We start from the raw sequence: 25,323 nt of genomic DNA, 5'->3' as shown, positions 1-25,323 counted from the left end.
GTGATAAAAGGGAGCATGGGTGTTGGGGAGACACCTGTTCCAGTTGAGTTTCCTATGAGGTCCAGGACAGGGCTTGGTGGGCCCTCGGAAGCCAGTGTCTGAAGTGCTCAGCATCCTCCTCTTCCTCGGTGGTGGGTGTCCACCGCCCAGGCCCCACCCCTGGCCTTGGACACTTCATGGAAACACTGCTGGTTTGCTATGGTGTTGGGTGGCTCCTGTCTATTCCCCATAAGTGCTGGCGTCTGTTGACACCATTTCTGCCACCTCATCTGAGATTGCTCTCATCAGCTCACAGAGATTCATTTCAGTGAATGAACCAAATCTAAGCTAAAAAGCATAAAGGAGGGCAGAAAGAAACAGCAGTGTGGGAGAAAGAGTGCAAACACCGAGAGAAAGATGTCTACCTGGCAGCCATGTCAGAGAGTCACCAGTATGTATGTCACTGCCACCAAGAACCTAGAGCCACAGAGGTCTACAGAAGTCAATCCCAACGGAACTCTCTCTGGGTGTGGGGGTTGAGAGAACCTAAAGCATTCAGGTGCACAGAGCCTCTTTCCAGCGACGGGAACCAGTCTCAAAGCCTTTGCATCTCTCCCTGCCCTCCCTCCATCACTCTGCTGAGAACGCTGCCCCAGGCTGGACTGCCTACATGACACAAATAGCAGTGGACTGTCACTTGTCAGTATCTGCAGTTCTGTTTACCAAAGCCTGCTTGCTAGAGACTTTTCAGGGCCTCCTTCCCTCAAAGTGTCCATTGTACCTCCATCTGGATACAATTAGCTGGCTCCCCACTTCCTGGACTGACAGTAACCACCTTTTCCAATGACCCTGAAGAAAACATGCAATCTAAGCTGCTTTACGAGTAACCTACAACTGAGGACAAATTTTCTATCAACTCCCAGTACCCCTCTCTGCCGTGGCTGTTTTGTTACTGGTTTTCCATTATTTTTTTAATTTGAAAATGTAAATAATTATACTAAGACCAGATCACTCTGAGACTGTTTTATTCTAATTTGCCCTAAGGACCTGCCTGTACTTAGAGCCTGACACAAAGCCCAAGTTGATCTACTGGGCAGCTCTCTGGGCCTGAAAGGAAGAGCACATGACCAGACTTCAACAGTAAGCATGGCTAGGTCCAGGCAGACCATGATTGCTGAAGGCAACAGTATGGTCCACGTGGAATCAGGCTGCTGAGGAACAGCAGCGAGAGGCTGCCTCTGAATCACATCTGCAGGGTCACCTGGGCCTGGTGGAGGCCCACAGTCATCCATTAAGCCCCAGTATCCTATGTGGGAGTATCCACGTCTAGTCTGTACTACTCACTGCAGGAGAGGTGGCAGATGAGGAGGTTTCCTACTTTAAAGCAGGCAGAAGTTGTTTCCTTTCTTCCCTCCTCACAGCCTTGAGGGGGAGGTTGTGCCCAGCCTGATAGCAGCTGCCTTGCCCACGATTACATCCTGTTCTGGGGGCAGCCCACCTCCAAACCAAGTCACTAGTGGGGTACAAAGGTCTGCCCTGTCTGCCAAAAGGACAGTGCTGATGGACCATTCCAGTTCTAGAGTTCCCAAAGAGACGTCTTTTTGGAGAGGGGCAGGGTACCAGAAATCCTTCACTCAGGCTATAGCATGGCCTCCAGTTATAAGTAACTTGAGTCCCACGCAGCCAAACATGCCTTTCCGGGTCTAGTGCTGGGTTCCAGAACAGGAAGCCTGGCAAATTCCTATTGCCACAGATTCTTTTTACTATTATTACTGTCACCTTATTTTTCTTTTGGTGGAACCCCTCTAGGGCTTCCACCAGATTCTCCTCCATTTATGCTATCAATTTTATCAGTTTTGGTTTTATCGTTTCAGTGCTTCTTTTCGCTAACGGTAGCAGCCAATATACATCATCTCTGGAGACAGATCACGCCACAGAAAATATTGTCGTTTTCCTCATTTTTCTTAACACCACAGAGTCAGCTGGGCTGTAGTACCAGCCCGGATGTACCAGTTTACTCAGCCACTCCCCCTCTCATGGACATCTGCGTGGTTTCCAGTCTTGCAAATTCATACAGTGCCACTACAAATAAAACCTTGCGCGTATGCTGTTTTCATATTTGTGCAAGTTTACTTTCAGAGTAGATTCTAGAGGTGGATTGCGGGTCAAAGGTAAATTTGCACTCCCTCCCAGCAATGCAGGACAGATCAGGTTCCTGTATTGTCCTTAACAGCGTACCTCGCTTGTTAAACTTTTGGATTTTTGACAATCTGATGGATCAGAAGCCTTAGCTCAGTGAGGTTTTTGTTTGCATTCTTCTGATTATGAAAAAGGCTGAGAACCCACTTAAATGTTTAGGGGCCCCTTGCATTTTATTTTTTTTCCTGTAAACTGTCCATTCATGTCTTGTCCCATTTTCTACTGAATACCATCCATTAAATCTCCGCTTTAGCTCACTGAGTTGCGCACATTTCCGACGATCTTGGCGGTAATTTGGGCTCAGCGCGGTAGTTCTCCAACCCTGACCCTGCACGGGGAGGGGGGTGCCTTAACTAAGGTAACGAAAGGGAATCTGAGTCATTCCAGGGAAAGCCTACTAAAATCAGGAGGCTTTGTGAGAGCCAAAATACTAACTTTCAAAAAAGCGAAAATACTCCCAAAACCCACCGGCAGCGGTTTTACTTACGCCCTAATTTTAGCTACTGTGCCCATTTTATCTACTGTAGGGACAAACGCACGGAGAAAACCACCCACCCGCGAAGCGAACCAATCACTGCCATAGCGCCGGTATCCCTCTGCGGCATTTCAGTGGTTCAAGCACCTGCCAATCTGCTGCGAAGCCAAAGGCCTTGATTCCCATTGGGTATTGCATCCTTCCATCTTCCCCACCTCAAGCCCGCCCCACGCCGAGGGTGGAAAGCCCCGGATGTCCGGCCACACCCAAGGTCTGTTTCCCTCAGTGATTGACAAGGGCCATCGTCCAATGAGAATGCGGCCCAGCCAGGCGTGAGCCACCATGCCGGGTCTGGGGGAGCGTTTCATGAGCTCCACAAACGGTCCTTGGGCACCAAGCTGGGCCCCGGAATACCAAGATGAGCTGAAACCAGTCCCTGCCCTTTGGGACACCTGTGTCTCCACCTTCCTCCCTCTGACGCTCCCAGGCTTGCCCTCGAGCAGATTCAGAGGGTGGCCCAGGGTTTCAGGGGGTTTCAGACGGCGGTACTACAGCTGGCGCCAACACACACACACACACCCCTTGCTTTTCACATTCCCTATTGTCCCAGGCCTAAGGTAAAAGCCAGCAGTTCCGTACACACCCAGCTTCACATCTCACCGTGGTGTCTGATACTGGGCTGACAGTCACACCTTCCCTCACCTGTGCTTGCCCTTTCAAGTCCTGCCCCAGGCACCTCAGCTGGGCTTTACCAGAGCACGTAGAGTGCAGGCTGAGTGCGTGTGAAATGCGTTGGACTTACCACTCGGCTGAATGATCACATTCCTTTTCTCCACCCAGTCGTGGCCCCCTGCAGGCTCCACACCGCGCGGGGTGGCCCCACCAACCTGGAATCTTTGGGCCTGATGGCAGCCTGGGTCCTCTACAAGTGAAAATTCCTCAGACCAGGGTTGCTGAACCGTGTTAAATAACTCAGTCTGCAATCAGGGTTTTTGAAAATCTCCCTTTTCTCATTCTTTTCAGTTCTTTAATTACTTTTTGTGGCGCTCACTAAGATGGGACAGGCTATGCTCACAGGCTGTCAGACGCTCAACTCCTTCAATGGTTTATCACATTCACCTCGGGACTGCCACAGGTGGTGTCTTTGGTTCTCTTTGTACTCAGCTTCAATGATACTGCAAGCTAAATTTCAGAAGAGGAGGCAGCTGGCAAGGGGAATAAAATTAAGAAAATTGTTCCAGGAAGAAAAGGTTCAATGAGAGAAATGGGAGAAAGGGGGCAAAGCACAGAGGATTCAGATTTGAATATTGAATCTTGTGAATTGGTCCATTTACTCTCAGACATTTATTGAGCCTGTCTTCACGCAAAACACTATGGTAGGTGACGTAATGCAGAACGAACTCCACTTGGTTCCTACTTACAAGGCAAGGTGACAAGAAGTTTTGATAACTTTTTGGAGTGCATGCCAAGTGCCCTGCAGAGCACTGTGCTGTGTGCCTTGCAAATAAATGTTCTCATTAATCACTACTCTATGAAGCCTGTAACATTCTTTTACAGATGAAGAAAACAAAACTCAAAACATTGAATAAGACTCAATAAATGAGCAAAAGATCTAAATAGACATTTTCCCAGAAAAGATACACAAATAGCCTATAAGCACATGAAAAGATGCTCAACATGTCAATCAAATGCAAATCAAAAACTGCAACAACGAGACACCGCTTTACATCACGAGGATGGCTATAATAAAAAAGACAGATAATAACAAGTGGTGGGGAAGTGGAGGAATTGGAACCCTCACACACTCTTCACGGAAATGCAAAATGGTACAGCTGCTTTGGAAAACTAGCAGTTTCTCCCAATATTAAAGTGATACCACATGACGCAGCGATTCCGTTCTTAGGTGTATACCCAAAAGAATATGTATGTACTCTTAGGCATATACCTATGAAAACATATGTCCACGTAAAAACTTGTACATGGATGCTTGGAGCCGCATTATTCATGATAGCCAAAAAGCGGAAATAATAGCTAAAAGGTGGTCAGGTGCAGTGGTTCACGCCTGTCATCCCAGCACTTTGGGAGGCCAAGGTGGGCAGGTCACCTGAGGTAAGGAGTTCAAGACCAGCCTGGCCAATGTGATGAAACTCCTTCTCTACTAAAAAAATACAACAATACAAAAATAAAAATAAAACTAGCTGGGCGTGATGGTATGCCTGTAATCCCAGCTACTGCAGAGACTGAAGCAGGAGAATCACTTGAACCCAGGAGGCAGAGGTTATAGTGAGCCAAAATTGCGCCACCGCACTCCAGCTTGGGTGACAGATGGAGGCTCTGTCTCAAAAAAAAAAAAAAAAAAAGCTAAAAGGTGGAAAGAACATCCATCAACTGGATGCATGGATAAACAAAATGTGATCTATCCACATCATGGAGTATTCAACAGTAACAAGGAATGAAGTACTGATACATTCTGCAACATGGATGAACTCTGAAAACATCACGCTAAGTGACAGAAGTCAGACACAAAGACTGCACAGTGTATGATTCCATTTACATGAAATGTCCAGGATGGGCAAATCTATAGAGACAGAAAGTGGATTTATGGTTGCCAGAGGCTGGGGGTGGGGTGGAGGGAAGAGAAGTGACTGCTGATAGGTACAGGGGTTTTTGGTGGGGGAGGACAGGTAATGAAAATGTTCTAAAATGATTAGAGTGATGGTTGCACAACTCTGAATGTACAAATAGCCATCGAATTGTATGCTTTAAATAGACGAATTGTATGGTATGTTAATTATATCTCAATAAAGCATGTATATACCTATGTATATACATATATATAGCATTGAAGATAAAAGATCCCAGTCAGAAAGGCACCATGAGCACATATTGTAGTCTCTCCTTGGGACTTTTTGTTTTTGTTTTGAAACAGAGTCTCGCTCTGTCACCCAGGCTGGAGTGCAGTGGTGCGATCTCCCCTCACTGCAACCTCCGCCTCCCAGGTTCAAGCGATTTTCCGGCCTCAGCCTCCTAGGTAGCTGGGATTACAGGCACGTGCCACCACACCTGTGTATTTTTGTATTTTTTGTAGAGACAGGGTTTCACCATGTTGGCCAGGCTGGTCTCCTGGCCTCAAGTGATCCTTCCGCCTTCACCTCCCAAAGTGCTAGGATTACAGGCATGACTCATCACACCCAGCCCCCTTTGGCCTCTTGAGAGGAATTTTATTTATTTTTTCATCTGTAACCATGAGAGAAAAGAAGGTATAATGATATCAACTAATGTTTATTGTTGGCTGTGTCTGGCTCTGGGATAAAAACTTTTATGTTCTTTTTTTTTTTGAGATGAAGTCTCTCTCTGTCGCCCAGGCTGGAGTGCAGTGCAATCTTGGCTCACTGCAACCTCTGCCTTCCAGGATTCAAACAATTTTCATGCATCCTCTTCCCGAATAGCTGGGATTACAGGCATGCCTGGCTAATTTTTGTATTTTTAGTAGAAACAGGGTTTCACCATGTTGGCCAGGCTGGTCTCGAACTCCTGACCTCAAGTGATCTGTCCGCCTCTGCCTCCCAAAGTGTTAGGATTACAGGCGTGAGCCACAGTGCCCAGCTTAGAACTTTATATTCTATGTAATTTAGTCCTTGTGAGAAACATGATATGTGGCAGGTTGAGTCTCCAGGAAGCCAACGGAGGTGGAGGTCGGCATGTAAGAGGTTTGTTAGGGGTGCTCCCAGGTCAAGACCTGCAGGAGGAGGAGGAAAGGGAGAGGACTCAGCGCAGGGAGGAGGGAGAGCTGTGATGCAGTCTCAGTAGAGGCTGAGCAGACACTGTGGGGAGCAGTTGTGAAGCTACTCTCCCCAGTGAAGTAACACCCCCACCCCCCATAGATGCTGACAGTGGAGCCTTTTTGACAGCAGCACTGCAAGAACTGGGGGAAGGATCCTTAAAGATCCTTCATTCCTAATGAGAGATATGGGTGGCACAGCAAAGTAGCCACTATGATTATTACTGCTAGCATCTGCCTTTTTTTTTTTTTTTTTTTTTTTTTTGGTAGGCAGGACCTTGTTCTACTGCCCAGGCTGCAGTTCAGTGGCGTCATCACAGCTCACTGCAGCCTCAATCTCCTTGGCTCAAGTGATTCTCCCACCTCGGCCTCCCAAAGTGCTGCGATTACAGCTAGGAACCACCACACCCGACCTCTGCATTTTACAGGTAAGAAAATCCAAGCATAAAGAAGCTAAGTAACTAGCCCAGCTTAGTGAATAAGAAGCAGGAGGCATTCCAATCCACTCTGCCTGGTGCAGAACTGGGGGCTGTTAGCTTTGAGGCTGTACTGCTTCCACCCTGAGGAGTCCTTGAGAGGCATGAAGAAGGGAACCCCTGTCCAGGCATACTGAAGAGGACTGCCCCCTCCAGGGGGGCTGCACAGCTGGGAGTGAGGGGTCCCCCCCCCAGGGGGGCTGCACAGCTGGGAGTGAAGGGTCCCTGGAGCATGGCCCGGTTGGGACAACTGCCCACTTCCTAGAGGTATCAGGCCAGTGGATCCTCCACAACCCACAAGGCTTTGGATCTGCCAAAAAGCAAGCAGCCCTCATCTTACACTCAGCGAGATAAGCCAGACACAAGAGGACAGATATTCTATGATTCCACTCATACAAGGTATCTAGATTGGACAAATTCATACAGACAGAAAGTTAAAGAGTGATTGTCAGGGGTTGAGAGGAGGGGAAACTGGAGAGTTATTATCTTTTTTTTGAGACACAGTCTTGCTCTGTTGCCCAGGCTGGAGTGCAGTGGTGTGATCTTGGTTCACTGAAATCCCCGCCTCCTGGGTTCAAGCCATTCTCATGCCTCAAGCTCCAGAGTAGCTGGGATCCCAGGCACGTGCCACCACACCTGGCTAATTTTTGTATTTTTAGTAGAGATGGGGTTTCAACATGTTGGCTAGGCTGGTCTCAAATTCCTGACCTCAAGTGATCCATCCACCTCAGCCTCCCAAAGTGCTGGGATTACAGGCGTGAGCCACCGCACCTGGCCTGGAGAGTTATTGTCTAATGGCTACAGAGTTTCAGTTGGGGAAGATGAAAAAGTTCTGGAGATGGATGGTGGCGATGGTTGCACAACAATGTGAATGTATGTTATCCACTGAAGGAGTTAAGGATGATCAACCTGAAAATATGAAGATTGGGGCCAGGTGCAGGGCTCATGCCTGTAATCCCAAGACTTTGGGAGGCTGAAGCGGTAGGATTACTTGAGCCCAGGAGTTCAAAACCAGCCTGAGCAATAGAGGGACTCCCAACTCTACAAAAAAAAAATGTTTTTTTTAAATTAGCTGAGCGTGGTAGCACGTGCTTGTAGTCTCAGCTACCTGGGAAGGCTGAAGTGGAAGGATTACTTGAGCCCAGGAGGACACAGCTGCAGTGAGCCATGATCAGTTGCACTCCAGCTTGAGTAACAGAGCAAGACCCTGTCTCAAAAAAGAAAAATGCAGATTTAGTAAATTGATTATTTCAGGTTGAAGGCATTTGAGAAACTGCGGTTGCAGTTTATCACAACAGAAAAAAAATTATACACACACAAACATTTCTAGGTTTTGTTTACCTGGGTGTTTTATTTTCTATTTTAAATTGCAGAGAAAGAAAAGAACATAGCAAAGGTTATGAAAATTCATTGAAGCAAGTGTCCAATAAATATGAAAAAAGATGCTCAACATCAGTAATCAGACAAATGCAAATGAAAGCAATAATCTTTTTAAAAATTTTTAAACTATCAGAGCAGCAAAATATTGAAAGGTTGATAATGTCATATTTTGTCAAGGGTATAGGGAAAGTCATATTACACTCTGCTAATAGTAATATAATTATTAAAATTGTATCAACTTTAATAAATGGTCAAGCAATTTTATATAATTTATTACAATTTAAACAAGATACGCTATGATGGAATAATCCTACATATATCTGCCCTAGAGAAATATTTTGGAGTCCATGGAAATATGTCCAGGGATGTTCACAACAACATCCGTGTGATAAGAACAATTAGGAACAGCCTAACTTACAGGCTATTATGCAGCAGTTAGCAGCAGTTAAAAGGGATGAAGCCATGCTACCTACCTACAAGGAAAGATCCTTAAGACACATGGTTGGCCAGGTGCAATGGCTCACGCTTGTAATCCCAGCACTTTGGGAGGCCGAGGTAGGCAGATCCAAAGGTCAGGAGTTTGAGACTAGCCTAGCTAACATGGTGAAACTCCATCTCTACTAAAAATACAAAAATTAGCTGGGTGTGGTGGCGGGTGCCTGTAAGTCCAGCTACTTAGGAGGCTGAGGCAGGAGAATCTCTTGAACCCAGGAGACGGAGGTTGCAGTAAGCTGAGATCGTGCCACTGCACCCCAGCCTGGGCGACAGAGTAAGACTCTGTCTCAAAAAAAAAAAAAGAAAAGAAAAAGAAAAAAGACACATGGTTAAGTAAAACAAGCAATTTTACAGCAGTGGTGTAATATGATCTCATTTATGTTACACCCTCGTAAATATTACCTAGAGAGTTCTATAGAGAGGGGTATATAACATACTACTAACAGTGGGGTTGAAATGGTTGCCAAGAAAGGCTCTCCCCCCCGCCCTTAAAGACAAGTGTGATAGTAAAGAAAGGCTTTAAACTTTGGGAGGCCATATTGGTCTCTCCGTTCCTCAGTTTACTGCAACAAAAGTGGGAGGATTGATTGAATCCATGAGTTTGAGACCAGCCTCAGCAACATGGTGAGATTTCGTCTCTACAGAAAAATCAAAAGGCCAGGTTCAGTAGCTCATGCCTGTAATCCCAGCACTTTGGGAGGCCAAGATGGGAGTATCACTTGAACTCAGGAGCTCAGAAACAGCCTGGGTAACATAGCAAGACCTTATCTCTATACGAATAATTAAATAAATAAATAAAGTCAAAATTAAAGAAAAATTTAAAAATTAGCCAGGTGTGGTTGTGCACGCCTACAGTCTCAGCTACTCAGGGGGCTGAGGTGCGAGAATCCCTTGAGCCCAGGAGGTTGAGGCTGCAGTGAGCCCTGTTTGCACTACTGCACTCCAGCTTGGGAAACAGAATAAGACGCTGTCTCAAAAAGAAAAAAAAGAAAGAAGAAAAAAGAAAAGAAAGGAGGGAGGGAAGGAGGGAAGGAAAAGGCTTTAGCTTTATCTCTAATGTTTGAACTTTTTACCCTGAGAATATAAATCCTGTCTTCCTTCAGTCATCAAAATAAACAAATTTCAAGGGTACTGTGTCCTCTCCCCCTACCCTGGAATGTGTCCTGACTCTTCCACTCCACACTGACGCATAAAGAGGTATAAAATGACCCTCCTGTTGGAGGCCTTGGAGATAGTTGGTTCTGTTCCACCATGATTCCATCCAGGCTACCTTCAGGGAAAGTTTTGACAACTTTGGGCTATCAGTACCCTACATAGATTAGTGATGGGGTCCTCACTGTCAGAGGGTGATCCAGCTTCAAATCCGATGTTAGAGTCTGTTTGTTAGGACCACTCCTGGGGCTGATTGCCTGAGCTTGAGTCACCTGGAAACAGGCCCTGTGGAAATTTGTGCACAAGCAGTTTAGCGGGGCGTGCACTTGAGAACGACACTTGCAAGTGTAAGAAACCAGAATATTATATCCCAAAATATGCCACTGTGGCATAAAAATTATTTCGAGCTAAAGGCAATTAAAAAACAGCAAACAGGCTGGGTGTGGTGGCTCACACCTGTAATCCCAGCATTTTGGGAGGCTGAGGCAGGTGGATCACCTGAGGTCAGGAGTTTGAGACCAGCCTGGTCAACATGGTGAAACCCCATCCCTACTAAAAATACAAAAAATTTAACTGGGTGTGGTGGTGGGCACCTGTAATCCTAGGTACTCGGGAGGCTGAGGCAGGAGAATCACTTGAACCCAGGTGGCGGAGGTTGTGGTGAGCTGAGATGGCGCCACTGCATTCCAGCCTGGGCGATAGAGTGAGACTCCATCTCCAAACAAAAACAAAAACAAAAGCAGCAAACACAGGAAAAGCTTTCTCTACCCTTCCCCTTTTTTGCCTAAAGGCAGGCATAGAAATTCTGCTTTACTGGAGACCACTCGAGACTTACCAGCCCAGAGAGGGCACCAGAGGAATCTACAAACCTTCCTTCCTCCTTTAGTGTTCTCCCAGTTTCCCACCCTTAAAAGCCTACAGCCACTTACTTTTTTCCTATCTCTTATCTACAACTTTATTGGTCTTTTTTGACCATGCTATATAAGCTGGAGATCTTGGTCACATATTGAGTTACTTTTTGTTGAAGGGCAGCTGATGAGGTTTGGCAGGGTGGTGGGGGTCAAAGCAGACACCAGACCACCAGGCAAGGACAAGAAGGACATGGCAGCCGTGTTTTCTAAAGCCTTGACTGGTGGGAAAAAAGGGACCGAATTGTGTTTGGAAATAAGAGAATTTAGACTGGGCGCACTGGCTCATGCCTGTAATCCCAGCACTTTGGGGGGCCAAGGCACACAAATCACTTGAGGTCAGGAGTTCAAGATCTGGCCAACATGTTGCAACCCCATCTCTACTAAAAACTACAAAAATTAGCCGGGCGTGGTGGCACATGCCTGTAATCTCAGCTACTCAGGAGGCTGAGGCAGGAGAATCGCTTGAACCCGGGAGGTGGAGGTTGCAGTGAGCTGAGATCACGCCATTGCATTCCAGCCTGGGCAACAGAGTAAGACTGTGTCTCAAAAAAAAAAAAAAGAAAAAGAAAAGGAAATAAGATAATCTAAATTGCGGTGGCTCACGCCTATGGCAGAAGGATCACTTGAGCAGAGGAGTTTGAGACCAGCCTGGGCAATGAAGTGAGACTTCCTCTCTACAAAAAATAAATTTAGCTGGACGTTGTGATGTTGCTGTAGTTCCAGCTATTCGGGAGGCTGAGGGGGAAGGATTGTTTGAGCCCAAGAGTTTGAGGCTGCAGTGAGCTATGATTAAGCCATTGCACTCCAACCTGGGTGACAGAGTGAGACCCTGTTTCTAAAATAAGAGCATTTTAAAAAACATAATCACCATATCATTGTCACCTTTAATACATGTAATAATTCCTTAATGTTATTTAATATCTGATTATTGAAATTGGTTGGTTTAGGGTGCAGTGGTTTACACCTGTAATCCCAGCACTTGAGCTCAGGAGTTCGAGACCAGCCTGGGCAGCATGGCGAAACCCTGCCTCTACTAAAAATACAAAAATTAGCCAGGTATGGTGGTGCGTGCCTGTAGTCCCAGCTACTTGGGAGTCTGGGGCATAAGTATTGCCTGAACTTGGGAGGCAGAGGTTGCAGTGAGCTGAGACTGCACCACTGCACTCCAGCCTGGGTGACAGAGTGAGACTGTCTGAAAAAAAAATTTTTTTTAATTTAAAAAATAAGAAATTGGTTTGTTCAAATCAGAATCCAAACAAGAGCCACCCACTGCAATTAGTTGTGCTTCCAAGTCTCTTTTATTCTACAACAGTCTTCTCATCTTTTTTTTTTTTTTCCTGAGACGGAGTTTTGCTCTTGTTGCCCAGGCTGGAGTGCAATGGTGTGATCTCGGCTCACCGCAACCTCCACCTCCCGGGTTCAAGCAATTCTCCTGCCTCAGCCTTCCCGAGTAGCTGGGATTACAGGCACGCACCACCATGCCCGGCTAATTTTGTATTTTTAGTAGAGATGGGATTTCTTCATGTTGGTCAGGCTGGTCTCGAACTCCTGACCAGAGGTGATCCGCCCACCTCAGCCTCCCAAAGTGCTGAGATTACAGATGTGAGCCACCGCGCCCAGCCAAGTCTTCTCATCTTTTTTAAAAACTGACATTGATTTACTAGGGAAGCCGGGTCTTACAGAATATTCACCTGGATTTGGCTGAGGGGGTGGTTAGGGTATAGCGTCTCCTATTCCTCCATGCGATGCACTTCCTGCACTTAGCTCTAAAGGCTGGACTGTATGCAAATGCATTCAAATTTGTGACCAGAATTCTTCACAGGGCTATATTTGTCACCCCAAGTTTGATGACACTGAGATTGGTCAATGAAGTCAGCCTGCTCCCTCCATCAACCTGAGCTTCTGTCTCAAGGTCTCAGTGTTCATTTATGATCATTGTCATAGGAGTCGGTAAAATGATGGTTTTCTGATTCTATTATTCCTCTTGCAATGAACTGTATAAATTCTATAAAGAACTTTCCCTCATTGGTTATGTGGTTTCACTAAAATATAGTTTGTATGGAAAGGGGACCTTTTGTGTTGGCTCCTGGGAACTTCTTTTTCCTTTGGATTCTTTTCTTTTTTTTGAGATGGAGTCTTGCTCTGTCACCCAGGCTGGAGTGCAATGGCACGATCTCAGCTTACTGCAAAGTTCACCTCCCAGGTTCAAGCAATTCTCCTGCCTCAGCCTCCTGAGTAGCTGGGATTACAGGCATGTACCACCACACCCAGCTAATTTTTGTATTTTTAGTGGAGACGGGGTTTCACCATGTTGGCTAGGCTTGTCTCGAACTCCTGACCTCAGGTGATCTGCCTGCCTCAGCCTCCCAAGTGCTGGGATTACAGGCGTAAGCCACCACACTCAGCCTCCTTTGGTAATTTTTTGTTTAGTTTGAAATAAGACTTACAGAAAAGTTGCAAGGCTAGTACAACAGACTCCCATCTGCCCTTCACCTGGATTCCCCAGTAGTTAGCATTTTACCACATTTGTTTAATTATTTTTCTCTCTCATATATAGGCATACATATATATATCATTTTAGCCACTTGAGAATGAATCACAGTGTCCTTTTCCTGTAAATATTGTAGTAAAGAACAGAACATACTGTTAAATAATCACAAGCAATGATCAATATTAGGAAACTTATATTCATACAATTCTATTATTTAATCTATGAGTGTATTCATACTTTGCCAGTTGACCAACAATGTCTTTAATGTTAAAAAAAAAAAAAAAAAGGCTGTTCCAGGATCTAATCCATGATTAAACACTGCATTTATCTCTGTCTCTATAGTGTCACTTAATGTGGAATAGCTCCTCAGTCTGTCTTTTGTGACCTTGACATTTCCTAAGAGTACAGGCCAGTTATTTAATAGAATCTGTGAACTTGGAACAAATTTGTCTTTGATAATTTCGTTGCTTTCTGACAAAACAGGATGCCCACACCCCTGTACATTTCCTGGTCCTGATTCTCAACGACCATTTCTTGCATGGGAAAGAAATGGGACCTGAGGCCAGGCAAGGTGATTCACACCTGTAATCCCAGCATTTCGGGAGGCCGAGGCGGGCGGATCACCTGAAGTCAGGAGTTTGAGACCAGCTTGGCCAACATGATGAAACCCTGTCTCTACTAAAAATAAAAAAACTAGCCGGCCGTGGTGGCAGGCATCTGTAATCCCAGCCACTCAGGAGGCTGAGGCAAGAGAATCGCTTGAACCTGGGAGGTGAGGTTGCAATGAGCCGAGATCACGCCACTGCACTCCAGCCTGGGTGACAGAGCAAGATTCTGTCTCAAAACAAAAAAAAAAAAAAAAAAGGGACCTGAATCCTGATGATAGTGCTATTGATTGGGGTGAGACGCAAGTGGGGACAGGGGTCGCAACCAGCTGAGCATCCCGGGACTGCCTCTCCTCCAGCCCTGGAGACTCCTCATTCTGGGGAATGGCAGCTTCGGGCTAGTCTCTGTGGATGAGTTTCTCAGATGCCTGGGTGACACCAAGGTAGAGCGGGGGACCTGCAGACCTCGTTCCCTGCATGGCTCTGGGTGTGGCTCATGCAGGATAACCCTCAAATTTCCTCCTACTCGTTTTTTTTTAATGACAGATTTTATTGCATTTTAGGGCTTGAGAGGTTCAATTGTTTTTCTTATCTACTATTATTGATTTACTGTAACCGCCAGCAAGGCAAACACAAAATTTGGGGCATCCGCTTGCTGTCAAGGAAGTGTCAAAATATTTGATAAACATAGGGTGACTCAGCAAAACAACTCAGACTCTAATTACATGGTGAATGCACCGTGCCGCAGAGGACTTGCCCTGTCCCAGGCGATGCGGGTGGCTGCTCATCCATGGAGGCGATTGTTCTTGGCAGGTCCTTCCTGCAGGGATGGATGCAGGGCAGAGGGTTACTGACTCACAGGGAATGGCTGCACTCACTGGCAAAATCCTCCCTGTGATTTTTGTGAATGTTCTCACAGAAGAAACTGCTAAGTGATCTTCAGTCTCGGGGCTAGACTCCTACTACTATGGGATTCCTGGGCCACAGCTCCCAAGGAAATGCGGAGGCTGCAAGAAAAGGTCAACAGGTTGTTGCACCTTTGGCTTCTGAGTGTTCCAAACAGAAGGGTAGCAGAAAGTGCTGCAGGGCTGTCTGAGAAGAGGGCCTCAGGACAGAACTGTCAGTGTCAGAGAAGAGGCGGACTGGGGACATCAAAGGAGAAGGGGAAATATATCCAGACAGGAGTCTAAGTGCAGTTGTTTTCTTGAGAAGCCTCACCTCATTGAGGTATCAACATGAAACCATTTTTTCTTTCTTTTTTTTTTTTTTTTTTGAGATGGGGGTCTGGTTGTATTGCCCAGGCTGGAGTGCAGTGGGGTGATCTTGGCTCACTGCCACCTCCACCTCCTGGCTTAAACCATCCTCCCACCTCAGCCTCCCGAGTACCTGTAGTAAGGCACACACCACCATGCCTGGCTAATTTTTGTATTTGTAGAGATGGGGTTTTGGCCGGGCATGGGGGCTCACCCCTGTAATCCCAGCACTTTGGGAGGCTGAGGTGGGCAGATCACTTCAGGTCAGGAGTTCAAGGCCAGCCTGTCCGATGTGGTGAAATCCCATCTCTACTAAACACATAAAAATTAGCTGGGCATGATGGCGGGCACCTGTAATCTCAGCTACTCGGGAGGCTGAGGCAGGAGAATCGCTGGAACCCAGGAGGTAGAGGTTGCAGTGAGCCAAGATCACGCCACTGCACTCCAGCCTGGGTGTTGGAGTGAGACTCTGTCTCAAAAAAGAAAAAAAAACAAAAAACAAGAGATGGAGTTTTGCCATGTTTCCCAGGCTTGTCTTGAACTCCTGTGCTCAAGCGATCTGCCTTCCTTGGCCTCTCAAAGTGCTGGGATTCCAGGCATGCGCCATGGTGCCCAGCCCATTTTCTGTTTTCTAATCACTGCTTCTAATCACTCTATGCCAGTTCCTGTCAGTCCCTTAGCAATATCTTGGGCAGATTCATCACTTTAGCCTGGTAAAGCTCAGGCCAGCCCTGTTTCAAGCCCCACTCGCATATCTGGTTCACAGTGCTTCACCTCCCCTTCCCAGCACAAGCTGGGCACTCACACTGCTTGCTGGGAGAATGAGGAGATTGGGGAGTGGACCTGGTCTGGTTCTGTGATACCTGCTGCCTCCTCTCTTTACAAGGCCTCGCTTCATAGCTGCCCTGGTGTGGAGAGCAGGAAATGGAAGTGGTCAGGACACGGAAGAAGACAGCAGAGGTGTCTTAATGTAGCTGGCTGTAGGCCCAAGGTGAGGAGGCCCCAGATCCAGCTGGACTTGGTTCCATCTGTTGCTGCTGGCCTCTGAGGATAGGGTGGACTCTGCATAGATGGTGTCCCCTCTTTAACGAAGCCCTGCTCAGAAAACCCAGCCTAGTCTTCCCTGGCCCCACCAGGAAATCTACTTTCCAATCTCCAGAGGGAGGGCCCTATTATTTGCTTCAGAGGCCACCTGGACAGCGTGTGAGCCCTCCTTCCTCTCAACTTTGTGCTTCTTCCTATGGAGACATCGAGGCTTTTCTGCACTTTCCAAAGGTCACGGGAGATGGCCTGGGGGTGCCCCCTTCTTGTTCCTCAATTCAGACAAGGTTTTCGAACACTGCCAGCTTGGGCCATGCTGGTGGATAGGTAGACTGCCTTCAGCAATCACAGCACTGTCAATACTTGATTCCATTTCTAAATCTGTTTCCCAGGCTGGTCTGGAACTCCTAAATCTGGGCCACAAGCATAAAAGAAGCTGCATGTAATTAGTTTGCTTATTTCCATAGACCTGTTTGTTGAAATGGAGTATTCTACTGGCAAATCGTCACATAGAAAAAGAGGTGGGTACAAAGGGCCCAGATGGAAAGCCTGAAGAAAAAAACAAATGATTTTTTGGTCTGATTTGGGTAGAAATGATATTCTGAAGCAGAATATCAGTTGCAAAGAGATCATTATCCTCACTCCCTAAGTAAATATCAAGGGGGCAGACATTCTCTTCATCTTGGATGATTTTCACAAGCTGTATACCTCTGGGGATATTGACAAAGACATTTTCAACAGAACAAAAATCAGTGATAATTATAGCTTGTGGCCTTTGAAGCAAAATATAATGAGACCTATCAAGACACACCAAATCATTTATACCCCTTTTAAAATCAGTAAGAAGGCTACTATGTCCAGGACAATAGCAAACTAGGGGCCTCAAAACACATGTTTTTGGCCAGGCACAGTGGCTCATGCCTGTAATCCCAGCACTTTGGGAGGCCGAGGTGGGCAGATCACCTGAGGTCAGGAGTTCGAGGCCAGCCTGGGCAACATGGTGAAACCCTGTCTCTACTAAAAATACAAAAATTAGCCAGGCATGGTGGCAGGCACCTATAGTCACAGCTGCTCGGGAGGCTGAGGCAGGAGAATCACTTGAACCCCGGAGGTGGAGGTTGCTGTGAGCCGAGATTGCGCCACTGCACTCCAGCCTGGGCAATAGAGTGAGACTCCGTTTCAAAAAAAAAAAAAAAAACGAGAAAAGAAATCTGGTTGTTTAAGAGTCTGGGACCTCCCCCTTCTCTCACTCCTGCTTTCTCCATGTGATGCGCCTGTTCCCCTTTGCCTTACGCCATGACTGTAAGCCACCTGAGTCATGGTGGTCCTGTACGGTCTGCAGAACCATGAGCAAATTAAACCTCTTTTCTTTATACATTACCCAGCCTTTATAAATTTCTCATGGCTTACTTCCTTCTTTTACCTGGTCACTTCCTCAGAGAGGCCTTCCCTGACCACAGCTCTTACTCTATGCTTCATTTTTCTTATTTATTTATTTATTGAGACAGAGTTCCACTCTCTCGCCCAGTCTGGAGTGCAATGGTTCGATCATAGCTCACTGCAGCCTCCAACTCCTCAGCTCAAGCAATCCTCCTTCCTCAGCCTCCCCAGCAACTGGGACCACAGGCACGCGCCACCACATCCAACCAATTTTTAAACTTTTATGTACAGATAGGGTCTTACTATGTTGGCCAGGCTAGTCTCAAACTCCTGGACTCAAGCGATCTTCCTGCCTCGGCCTCCCAAACTGCTGGGATTACAGGCGTGAGCCTTGGCACCCTGCCACATTTTTCTTCATAGCATGGATTATTATCTGTTTAATTGATTCTCCACTATCTCTGTTCTAAGAGCTTACCTCAATGAAGGCAGGACTGCTATATTTTGTTCATCACTATGTCCACGGCACCAATAATGCCTGGTGTTGGAGAAATAATCATTAAAAATAAGTCTCCTGCTACTCCAGAAAACTTCTCCACAAAGGCGGCTTCAGCATAACAGCTAGTATTATTGTTACTACCTTTTAATATGGAGCGCTTCACAAATTTGCATGTCATCCTTGCACAGGGGTCATGCTAATTTTCTCTGTATCGTTCCAATTTTAGCATATCTGTTGCTGAAGCAGGCACAGCACAGGTTATTAATATTGCAGGCTGGCTAAGTGCAATGTGGTCATTAATTTTCAACCCTTCCTCTCTGGGAACTGGTGGCCAGGGTAGAGTTTTCCTGCTAGAATCTCATCCTCTGCCTTTCGTGTGCTGATGCCCTGTGTTACTCCGTGAGCCTCACTGGTCAGGTAGGGAACACCGGATAGGGAACCTTCCAGTACTTGAGCTGGCCAAGTGCCCCTCCTCTGTGTCTCTACTGGCCCCGTGTGTTTTCTGTCACTCACTGACACAACAGTTTACAGTACTTACCCCAGGAGTCAGTATATAGTAAACTCTTAGGAAATGTGAACTGAATTAATTCACAGGCAAAATCTTTGAGTTCGTGTCACATGTCTTTTAGATTGCACCCGTTACCACAATACTGGGCTGTGGTGTAGGCCTCCCTTGCTATCAAACTCATTCTTCCAAAAGGAGAGTATACGGGAAGGTGGAAGGACTTCCCATGTCCCAGGAAATGGTTGGCTATAATCTTAGAGAATGAACTAGGGCCCGGGCATGGTAGTTCATGCCTATAATCCCAGCGCTTTGGGAGGCCAAGCTGGGTGGATCACCTGAGGTCAGGAGTTTGAGACCAGCCTGGCCAACATGGTGAAACCTCTTCTCTACTAAAAATACAAAAATTGGCTGGGCGTGGTGGCACACGCCTGTAATCCCAGCTATTTGGGAGGCTGAGACAGGAGAATTGCTTGAACTCAAGAGGCAGAGGTTGCAGTGAGCCAAGATGGCACCACTGCACTCCAGCCTGGGCAACAGAGCGAGACTTCTGCCTCAAAAAAAAATAAAATGAGGCCAGGCATGGTGGCTCATGCCTGTAATCCCAGCACTTTGGGAAGCTGAGGTGGGCGGATCACCTGAGGTCAGGAGCTCAAGACCAGCCTTGCCAACATAGTGAAACCCCATCTCTACTAAAAATACAAAAATTAGTCAGGCATGGTGGCATGTGACTGTAGTCCCAGCTCCTTGGGAGGCTGAGGCAGAAGAATCGGTTGAACCCAGGAGGTGGAGGTTGCAGTGAGCTGAGATCATGCCACTGCACTCCAGCCTGGGTGACAGAGCGAGACTCTGTCTCAAAAACAAAAAAGAAAATGAACTAGGGTTCTTTGGGCATTATTAGAGCCTTAGGAGAACAAGAAACATGGCAGTTGTATTCAGAGACCAAAGAAATGTTGTCAAACAAATCTATCAGGGCCTGTCTGACTTTCTCAGCTACCTGAAAGAACAGCTGCTGGCCCAGGCACAGTGGCTCACGCCTGTAATCCCAGCACTTTGGGAGGCCGAGGCGGGCAGATCATGAGGTCAGGAGATCGAGACCATCCTGGCTAACACGGTGAAATCCCGTCTCTACTAAAAATACAAAAAAAATTAGCCGTGCATTGTGGCAGGTGCCTGTAGTCCCAGCTACTGAGGAGGCTGAGGCAGGAGAATGGCGTGAACCCGGGAGGCAGAGTTTGCAGTGAGCCGAGATTGTGCCACTGCTGCACTCCAGCCTGGGCGACAGAGCGAGACTCTGTCTGAAAAAAAAAAAAAGAAAGAGAGAAAGAGAGAAAGGGGGAGGGGGGGAGAGGGAGAGAGGGAGGGAGAGAGAGAAAGAAAGAGGGAGGGAGGGAGAGAGAAAGAAAGAAAGAGGGAGGGAGGGAGAGAGAGAGAAAGAAAAAGAAAGAAGGAGGGAGGGAGGGAAAGACAGACAAGAAAGAAAGAAAGAAAAGAAAAGAAAAGGAAAAGAAAAGGAAAAGAAAAGAAAAGAGTGAGCGGGCTGCTGCAGCCCACAGGGACGTCAATCAGCCGTCCAGCCCAGGCTCAGTCTTCCAAGTCAGCTACACCTGCCAATCACGACCATCCAGGAGGTAGAACGGTCTGTCAGGAGGAAATACCAGAAAGCTCACTTAATATTGAGTCCTTGCCTAGGGCACCTTAATCGTCTACTCCTTTATTAAACAACAGTCACAAATTAACTTTTTTTCTCTTTTTACCAAATGGCATTATTTCTGCCTTTGTGTTACTGTGCAAATGTTCTAAGAAATAGATATGCCTGCTGAGCGTGTTACAAGGAAAAATATTGCAGTTTTAGGAGCCAGGGGCATTGTTAGAATTGTTGGAAACAAGAAAAAAGAAAACACTGGCCGAAGAGGAGCATAAAACTATCTCACCTTTATACTTGGACAAGAAGAGTGCCATTCCTGGACTTCGCTCTTTAGAGAGCCCCAAATCACAAATGTACAAATGCAAAATTACTAAAGAACAACAGGCACCTGGCTGGGTGTGGTGGCTCACGCCTGTAATCCCAGCACTTTGGGAGGCTGAGGCGGGCAGATCACGAGGTCAGGAGATCGAGACCATCCTGGCTAACACGGTGAAACCCCGTCTCTACTAAAAATACAAAAAATTAGCCGGGCGTGGTGGCGGGCGCCTGTAGTCTCAGCTACTCGGGAGGCTGAGGCAGGAGAATGGCGTGAACCCAGGAGGCAGAGCTTGCAGTGAGCCGAGATCGCACCACTGCACTCCAACCTGGATGACAGAGCAAGACCCCATCTCAAAAAAATAAAAAAAAAAGAACAACAGGCATTTATGTTGCTTGGATCTGGTGAACAGTGATAGTGCAGCACAATCTAGAGCCTTCAGCACTGGCATTTATGACTCACACTGTTCAGGCCCCAGAGAAAGGCTTCTCCACATCACTTGCCCTATGTCTTCAAAATCAAAGATGACAGTGTCTGGATGCTATCTAGATTTGTGGGTTCTTCAGAGGCAAGCACTGACTCAAGATACGGGAAGAATTTGAGCAGCACAGGTGCTTGGTAATAAAAAGGACTAATTAATTAGCTTGTCAATTCCTACTTTCAGAGAGCAGAAATACAATTGATTTTTGCATAACAAAACACATTTTCCTACTCTTTTTTTTGAGACAGAGTCTCGTTCTGTTGCCCAGGCTGGAGTGCAATGGCACGATCTTGGCTCACTGCAACCTCTGCCACCCGGGTCCAAGCAATTCTCCTGCCTCAGCCTCCCAAGTTGCTGAGATTACAGGTGCCTGCCACCATGACCGGCTACCTTTTTTTTTTTTTTTTTTTTGAGACGGAGTTTTGCTCTTGTTGCCCAGGCTGGAGTGCAATGGCGCGATCTCGGCTCACCGCAACCTCCGCCTCCTGGATTTAAGCGATTCTCCTGCCTCAGCCTCCCAAGTAGCTGGGATTACAGGCCTGCACCACCACGCCCAGCTCATTTTGTATTTTTAGTAGAGATAGGGTTTCACCATGTTGGCCAGGCTGGTCTTGAACTCCTAACCTCAGGTGATCTGCCACCTCGGCCTCCCAAAGTGCTGGAATTACAGGCGTGAGCCACAGCGACCGGCCACATTTTCCCACTTGTATTGATTGTCCAATTCCTGATTCTGGAGGTACTCCCAAATCAGTGCAATATTTGTCACAGTTCTAAAGAATATTTTGCGGCCATGCATGGTAGCTCACACCTGTAATCCCAGCACTTTGGGACACCAAGGCATGAGGACTGCTTGAGCCCAGGAGCTCCAGACAAGCCCGGGAAACATACTGAGACTCTGTCTCTACAAAAATTTAAAAAATTAAACTAAATTTGGCAATAGTAAAATCCTCATATTGCTCCTAGGTTTGGATAAATTGGATCTAGACATAACGTGTGAAATGTGATGCCATTTCTTTATGTTGGCAACTAGATGGACATTGAACAATAAAATTGTGGACAGTTCATTTTTTATAAAAATACTTTTACAGGCATACCTTGTTTTATTGCATTTCACTTTACTGTAGTTTGCAGATAGATAGTGCAATTTTACAAACTGAAGGTTTATAGCAAACCTCCATCAAGTAAGTCTATCAGCCTCATGTTTCCAACAGCAAGTTCTCACTTCATGTCTGTGTCACATTTTGGTAATTCTTGTGATATTTCAAACTTTTTCTTTCTTTTTTCTTTTTTTCCTTCTTTTCTGCTTTTCTTTTTTTTTTTTTTTTTTTTTTGACAGAGTCTTGCTCTATCGCCCAGGTTGGAGTGCAGTGACGTGATCTCGGCTCGCTGCAACCTCCACGTCCTGGGTTCAAGGGATTCTTTGACCTCAGCCTCCCCAGTAAATGGAACTACAGGTGCATGCCACCATGCCCGACTAATTTTTATATTTTTAGTAAAGACGGGGTTTCACCATGTTGGCCAGGCTGGTCTCGAACTCCTGACCTCAAGTGATCTGCCTGCCTCGGTCTCCCAAAGTGTTAGGATTGCAGGCATGAGCCACTGCACCCAGCCACCAAACTTTTTTTTTTTTTTTTTTTTTTTTTTTTTTTTGAGATGGAGTCTCACTCTGTTGCCCAGGCTGGAGTGCAGTGGCATGATCTTGGCTCACTGCAACCTCCACCTCCCAGATTCAAGTGACTCTCCTGCCTCAGTCTCCCGGGTAGCTGGGATTACAGGTGCGTGCCACCATGCCCCACCGATTTTTTGTATTTTTAGTAGAGATGGGTTTCACGGTGTTAGCCAAGATTGTCTTGATCACCTGACCTCGTGATCCGCCCACCTCAGCCTCCCAAAGTGCTGGGATTACAGGCATGAGTCACCACGACCAGCCATATTTACTGAATATTTTAAGCCCACTGTTGAGACCTACTGCTAAGAAGAAAAGACTTTTTTGAAAATATTACTGCTCATTGACCATGCACCTGGTCACCCAAGAGCTCTGATGGAGATATACAAGGAGATTAATGTTTTCATGCCTGTTAACACAATGTTTATTCTGCAGCCCATGGAATAAGGAGTAATATTAACTTTCAAGTCTTATTATTCAAGCAATATATTTTGTAAGGATATAGCTGCCACAGATAGTGATTTCTCTGATGGATCTAGGCAAAGTAAGTTGAAAACCTTCTGGAAAGGATTCATCATTTTAGAAACCCTGAAGAACATTCATGATTCATGGCCAGAGGTCAAAATATCAACATTAACAGGAGTTTGGAAGAAGTTGGTTCCAACCTTGGTGGATGACTTTGAGGGACTTAAGACTTCAGTAGAAGAAGTCACCGCAGATGTGATGTAAACAGCAAGAGAAGCAGAATTAGAGGTGGAGTCTGAAGATGTGGCTGAGTTGCTGCAATCTCATGATCAAACTTCTACAGATTAGAAATTGATTCTTATGCATGCACCAAGAGGGTTTCTTGAGATGGAATGTACTCCTGTGAACACTGTTGAAATGAAAACACCCCCACTGGCTGCTCTGAAAAGCCATCTTTGCATTGTTCCTCGTCTGGCTCCTTGGTTCCTCCTCTGTGGACTCCGGCAGCTTTATCACCAGAGTCCTCGAATTCTCGCTTCCTTTTTAATCCTCTGCATCAGATCACTGGCATGCCCCATCATGTCAGATGCAGCCATAGACACCAGCTCCAAGATCACCACCAAGGACTTAAAGGAGGAGAAGGAAGTTGTGGAGGAGGCAGAAATGGAAGAGATGCCTCTACTAATGGGAACGCTAGTGAGGGAAATTGGGAGCAGGAGGCTGACAATGAGGTAGATGAAGAAGAGTTAGAAGGTGATGGTGAGGAAGAGGATGGAGATGAAGACGAGGAAGCTGAGTTTGCTACGGGCAAGTGAACAGCTGAAGATGATGAGGATGATGATGTCAATACCAAGAAGCAGAAGATTGATGAGGACAACTAGACAGCAAAAAAGGAAAAATTAAACTAAAAAAAAAAAAAAATGGCTGCGATCTAGTCATCCTCCACTTCCCATCTCTGAATCCAAACGTAGTCACCTTCAAGTAGAGAGACCGCCCACAGATGACACGCACTCTCCACCACCCAACTCAAACCATGAGAATTTGCAACAGGGGAGGAAAAAAGAACCAAAACTTCCAAGGCCCTGCTTTTTTTCTTCAAAGTACTTTAAATGCAGCCATAAAAAAGAATGAGTTCATGTCCTTTTCAGGGACATGGATGAAGCTGGAAGTCATCATTCTCAGCAAATTAACACAGGAATAGAAAATCAAACACCGCATGTTCTCACTCATAAGTGGGAGTTGAACAATGAGAACACATGGACACAAGGAGGGGAACATCACACACCGGGGCCTCTTGGGGCGGGGGTGGGGGGTCGGGGAAGGGGAGGGAGAGCATTAGGACAAATACCTAATGCATGCAGGGCTTAAAACCTAGATGACAAGTTGATAGGTGCAGCAAACCACCATGGCACATGTATACCTATGTAACAAACCTGCACATTCTGCACATGTATCCCAGAACTTAAAGTAAAATTTTTAAAAAAAAGACTAATCTTATTATAGGAATATTACTATGATTATTAGTATGAATTCACCTCCATAAAAATACTTGAAAAGGAAATTTGTGTTTTTTACTTACATTTTATATTTTTGTACATATTGTTAGGGTCAGCCTTTTTTTGTGTTTTTTTTCTTTTTTTGTGAGACGAAGTTTCTCTCTTGTCACCCAGGCTGGAGTGCAGTGGCGCTGTCTCAGCTCACTGCAACCTCTGCCTCCCAGGTTCAAGCGATCCTCCTGCCTCAGCCTTCCAAGCAGCTGGGTTTACAGTCATAAGCCACCACGCCCAGCCTAGGGTCACCCATTTTTAATGATCTCAGATAACCAAACCAACCTTTGGAGCGTTCTCTGTCCTACTTCTGACTTTACTTGTGGTGTGACCATGTTCACTGTAATCTCAAAGGAGAAAAAAAAAACCTTGTTAAAAAAAAAAAAGACAACAGAAAAACAATCTTATTCTGAGCATTCCAGTAACTTTTTTGTGTATGTACTTAGTTTGTATGAGATGGTTAAAAAGGCTAAAGATAAAAGATTTCTTTTTTTTTCCTTGTTTGTCTATGAAGTTGCTCTTTTTGTTTTTGTGGGTTTTTTTTTTTTTAATTTTACAAAAATTAGCCAGGTGAGGTGCCGTGC

At 46.1% G+C, this 25,323-nt stretch overlaps 1 non-coding gene across 1 annotated transcript; it reads right to left on the bottom strand.

Moving 5' to 3' along the window:
- Positions 1 to 18,257: 18,257 nt before the first annotated feature.
- On the bottom strand, positions 18,258 to 18,360 carry LOC129018434 (U6 spliceosomal RNA). The gene has a single exon (XR_008495265.1). It is a non-coding gene; the product is annotated as a U6 spliceosomal RNA (small nuclear RNA).
- Positions 18,361 to 25,323: the final 6,963 nt, after the last annotated feature.

This window comes from Pongo pygmaeus, chromosome 19 (assembly GCF_028885625.2).
Source record: "Pongo pygmaeus isolate AG05252 chromosome 19, NHGRI_mPonPyg2-v2.0_pri, whole genome shotgun sequence".
In the NCBI taxonomy this organism is placed as follows: domain Eukaryota; kingdom Metazoa; phylum Chordata; class Mammalia; order Primates; family Hominidae; genus Pongo; species Pongo pygmaeus.
This window is presented reverse-complemented; position numbering and strand designations above follow the sequence as displayed.